The sequence below is a fragment of the Arachis ipaensis genome, chromosome B07 (genome assembly GCF_000816755.2).
Source record: "Arachis ipaensis cultivar K30076 chromosome B07, Araip1.1, whole genome shotgun sequence".
In the NCBI taxonomy this organism is placed as follows: Eukaryota; Viridiplantae; Streptophyta; class Magnoliopsida; order Fabales; family Fabaceae; genus Arachis; species Arachis ipaensis.
This window is the reverse complement of record NC_029791.2, coordinates 65,547,071-65,552,816: the sequence shown is the minus strand read 5'-3', so window position 1 is coordinate 65,552,816 and position 5,746 is coordinate 65,547,071.

Sequence of the window (5,746 nt, the reverse complement as noted above, 5' to 3'; positions counted from 1 at the left end):
CAACCAAAGATTCAATTGGGATATTTAATTATTTTTCTGCTTTAAGGCTAGTGATGTGGTAAAATACAGAACAAGAGGGGGTTAAAAGGCTCAAAGTGGTTGACAAGGGTGATTTAAAGGGTAGGCTTATTTGGGATAAGTGAGATAAAATCAAATAATGGCCTCAATCATATGCAAACATGTTTTTTTTTAAATTAGTGAAATGCTATAAAATTTCTTGAAAAAGAAAATATTACTTCAACCAAGTAATAACTAAATGCATAAAATCAAATAAACATGCAATTAAATATGCAAATGCAACAACTAACAAGGAAAAATAAAACATTGGTGTTTGAGATAGGAAGGTACTAACCCACGGAGATCGGTATCGACCTCCCCACACTTAAAGATTGCACCGTCCTCGGTGCATGCTGAGATTTGCAGGTGGATGGGTTGTTTCGACTGTTGCTTTTCTCTAAAGATTGTGCAGATGGACTTGTCTGTCTCCCCATGTAAAATGTCTTCCGTTTCCCTTCCGGGTGGCCATCCTGAAAGATAAAGGGAAGAAGAGTAACCCAGAAATAGAGACAAGAAAATAAAAAAAGTATGGGTTAATGCCAAATGATAAGGGTCTCAATTACATGGTAGCTACAACATGCAAGTGAGAAAACAATAGAAGCACATGGCATACCAGTGGTGCAAAAAATGTTGCAACAATGAGGGAGAGTGTGGGTAAGGAGAGATAATATAAATTCATATCAATGTAAAAGTAATACAGGTATAAAAGATTGGCATTGATTTAAATAATATTACCTAACCAGAATAAAACAAGTCATAAGCACCAAGATAAAACCAGAAAAGAAATAACAGTTGAATAAGAACATTTGAACACCAATGGTAAAATAATAAATTTAGAAAAATAAAAATATGCAATGAATGAAAGTATGCAAATAAATAAAATAAAATAAAACGAGAGGGAAAAAGGATGAGAAGAAGAAAAAGAAAGTGAGAAAGGAGAGAGAAGGAAGAAATTAGGATTAGAAAAGAGAAGATAAGAAAATTGGCACTAATCTGGATAGGTTGTGCGACGCTGGCGACGCGATCGCGTGGGTGACGCGGTCGCGTGGTGCGCGATATGGTTGGGTGACGCGGACGCGTGGGGCACGCGATCGCGTGACTCGATCTGTGCTAGTGGCCCGAGTGCAGCCTCGCGGTCGCACAACTCTCTGTTCAAAACTTAGTATTGCCAAAATCCAGGGTGACACGATCGCGTGGGGGACGCGATTGCGTAGTGGCCATCATGGGGATATGACGCGGATGCGTGGGGCACGTGTTCGCGTGGTGAGGCTTGGGCTTTCATCACGATTCCAGCCCAACTCTAGCTCAACTTTCGGCCATGCACCCTTTGACGTCGAAATCCAGGTCACGCGGCCGCATGGGGCACGCGATCGCGTGGGAGGCCAGTATTCCCCTGCGACACGGACGCGTCAGTGATGCGGTCGCGTGGGACAAATTGTGCCACTGGCACGCCTCCAGCCTTGCTCCAGCGTGACTCTCTGTTCGTTTTTATTTTCTCTTCTCTCCTTGCGACGCGGACGCATCGCTGATGCGGTCGCGTCGCGTGCTCGCTTTTTTTTTTTTTAATCTAAAAAATGCAGAATGCAGTGTTAATATGGATGTGATGCAAAACTCCAGGTTCAATATAACAAAACAAAATAAAATAAAATTCAAAAATAAATAAAACTAAGTAATGAAAAGAGAACGATCATACCATGGTGGGTTGTCTCTCACCTAGCACTTTTAGTTAAAGTCCTTAAGTTGGACATTTGATGAGCTTCCTGTTATGGTGGCTTATGCTTGTATTCATCCAGGAATCTCCACCAATGTTTGTGATTCCAGTAACCTCCGGGATCCCAAACTAGGCATGTAAGGCCCTTGAGCAGCTTCAAAAAGATTCTTAGGCTCCCGGGGTGTTGGATGTCAGAACAGATTCCAGGATCCCAAACCTTGCTTTTACACCCGTCTTTGTGTTAATTATCATGATTCCATCCAGGTAGCAAGCAATCTGAATTCTTACTAAAGTGGCCAAACAACTTCCTAGACCCATTCAGTTGAGCTTTACACCAACCTTTGCGTTTAAACTTAAAGCTTCCAACCATAATGAACCTTGCAGGACAATTCTTACCACTGACCATCTTCCTCTTACTCTTAATGCCACAAAGAGCTCTAAGTTGACCATCCGTCTCCAGTAGCCCATATTCAAGTGGGATTAGAAAGCTATGGGATATGAATTTTACCCACTTGAATGTTGTGAAGGATGATGGCAACTTAGGGAGAGGTGTTTTTAATGAAATTGCAAGCTCCACTCCCTTGTGCTCTTCTCTGATAATTACCACCTCTTTGCAAGCTTCTTCAATTTCAACCTCTTCCTCTTGGTAGCTTTCTTCCAATTCAATCTTCTCTTCATTGCTTTCCAAGGGCATGGGAGGTTGTGCTTCTTCTTCTTGAATCTCCATCTCTTGATCAACCTCTTCCAAGTCTTCAACTATGATATGATTTGGAGGTTGTACACCCTCCTCAGCATCAATTTCAACCGTCTTGGAAGGAGGCTGATGAGCGGATATTTTATACGCTTTTTGGGGTTAATTTCATATAGTTTTTAGTATGTTTTAGTTAGTTTTTAGTTTATTTCCATTAGTTTTTAGGAAAAATTTATATTTCTGTACTTTACTATGAGTTGTGTATTTTTCTGTAATTTCAAGTATTTTTCTGGCTGAAATTGAGAGAGCTGAGCAAAAATCTGATTCAGGCTGAAAAAGGACGGCTGATGCTGTTGGATTCTGACCTCCCTGCACTCAAAGTGGATTTTCTGGAGCTACAGAACTTGAAATGGCGCGATTCCAATTGCGTTGAAAAGTAGACATCCAGGGCTTTCCATCAATATATAATAGTCTATACTTTGCTCAAGGATAGATGACGTAAACTGGCGTTCAACGCCAGTTCTCTGCCCAATTCTGGCGTCCAGCGCCAGAAAAGGATTAAAAGTTGGAGTTCAACGCCAGAAATGGATCCAAACCTGGCGTTGAACGCCCAAAATGGCCTTATGCACGTGAATTGCTTAAGTCTCAGCCTCAGCACACACCAAGTGGGCCCCAGAAGTGGATCTCTGCACCATCTGTGATTAGCCGTGCTGTGACAGAGCGCGTGAGCGTAGTTTTCACTGGAAGGATGGAAGGTAGCCATTGACAGCGGTGATCCACCAACACACAACTTGCCATAGGAGGACGTGCGTGCGTGAACAAGAAGACAGAGGAAAGCAGAGATTCAGAAGACAAAGCATCTCCAAAACTCTAACATATTCTCCATTACTGCATAACAAGTAACCTTTAATCCATGCTCTCTTGTTTATTTGCAATTCACTTGATAAACATAATTGACTTCCTGACTAAGATTTACAAGATAACCATAGATTGCTTCAAACTAACACTCTCCGTAGGATTCGACCCTTACTCACGTGAGGTATTACTTGGACGACCCAGTGCACTTGCTGGTCAGTGGTACGAGTTGTGAAAAGTGTGATTCACAATTTGTGCACCACTGAACGCCCAGACCATGCCCAAAACTGGCGTTCAACGCCAGAAACAAGGCAGGATTGGCGTTCAACGCCAGAAATGGGCAATGATCTGGCGTTGAACGCCCAAATTGGGCAAGATCTGGCGCTGAACGCCCAAAATAGGCACAGTTCTGGCGTCTAACGTCACTCCAGTTTCTAACTCTGGCACTCAATTGCCAGTGAGGGATCAGACACACACAAATGCTGATAACAACCCCTCTAAAAAGGCTTCTTCAACCACTTCTGTAGGCAATAAACCTACAGCAACTAAGGTTGAAGAATATAAAGCCAAGATACCTTATCCTCAAAAACTCTGGAAAGAGGAGCAGGATAAGCAATTTGCTCACTTTGCGGATTACCTCAGGACTCTTGAAATAAAGATTTCATTTGCAGAAGCACTTGAGCAAATACCTTCTTATGCCAAGTTCATGAAAGATATCTTGAGTCATAAAAAGGATTGGAGAAAAATAGAAAGAGTTCTCCTCACTGAAGAATGCAGTGCAGTCATTCTGAAAAGCTTTCCTGAGAAGCTTAAAGACCCTGGGAGTTTTTTGATACCATGCATATTAGAAGGTAATTGCACCAAGACAGCTTTATGCGATCTTGGGGCAAGCATCAACCTAATACCTGCATCCACTATCAGAAAGCTTGGCTTAACTGAAGAAGTTAAACCAACCCGGATATGTCTCCATCATTGGTGCAGTATTGGGACAGAGGCATGACAAGCTTCTGCATGTCATTTATTATGCTAGTCGCGTTTTAAATAATGCCCAGAAAAACTACACAACCACAGAAAAAGAATTACTTGCAGTGGTTTACGCCATTGACAAGTTCAGATCATACTTAGTAGGATCAAAAGTGATTGTGCATACTGATCATGCTGCTCTTAAATATCTACTCACAAAGCAGGATTCAAAACCCAGGCTCATCAGATGGCTCATCAGATGGGTGTTGCTTCTGCAAGAGTTTGATATAGAAATAAGAGACAGAAAAGGGACAGAGAACCAAGTGGCTGATCATCTGTCCCGGATAGAGCCAGTAGAAGGGACGTCCCTCCCCTCTCTTGAGATCTCTGAGACGTTTCCGGATGAGCATTTATTTGCCATTCAGGAAGCACCATGGTTTGCCGATATTGCAAACTATAAAGCTGCAAGGTTCATACCCAAGGAGTACAACAGGATACAAAAGAAGAAATTAATTACTGATGCAAAGTACTACTTGTGGGATGAACCCTATCTCTTTAAGAGATGTGCAGACGGAATAATCCGTAGGTGTGTGCCTAGAGAGGAGGCGCAGAGGATCCTATGGCATTGCCATGGATCTCAATATGGAGGCCATTTCGGAGGTGAGCGAACAGCAACCAAGGTCCTCCAATGTGGCTTCTATTGGCCCACACTCTATAAAGATTCCCGAGAGTTTGTACATAACTGTGACAGTTGCCAAAGAGCTGGTAATCTGCCTCATGGTTACGCCATGCCTCAACAAGGAATCTTAGAAATTGAGTTGTTTGACGTATGGGGAATTGACTTCATGGGACCTTTCCCACCATCATACTCAAACACTTATGTTCTGGTGGCAGTTGACTATGTATCAAAATGGGTTGAGGCCATTGCCACACCCACCAATGATACTAAGACAGTGCTGAAGTTCCTCCAGAAACATATCTTTAGCAGATTTGGTGTCCCTAGAGTACTAATCAGTGATGGAGGCACTCACTTCTGCAATAAACAGCTTTACTCTGCCATGGTTCGATATGGAATTCGCCATAAGGTGGCTACTCCATATCATCCACAAACCAATGGGGATTCTTGAAGCAAGAAAAAGCAGCAAAGAACAAAGCTTGCAAAAAAAAAAATTTATAGAAAGAAAAAGAAAAAGCAAGCAGAAAAAGCCAAAAGCTCTTAAAACCAAGAGGCAAGAGCAAAAAGCCAATTACCCTTAAAACCAAAAGGAAAGGGCAAATAAAAAGGATCCCAAGGCTTTGAGCATCAGTGGATAGGAGGGCCTAAAGGAATAAAATCCTGGTCTAAGCGGCTAAACCAAGCTGTCCCTAACCATGTGCTTGTGGCGTGTAGGTGTCAAGTAAGAACTTGAGACTGAGCGGTTAAAGTCAAGGTCCAAAGCAAAAAGAAGAGTGTGCTTAAGAACCCTGGA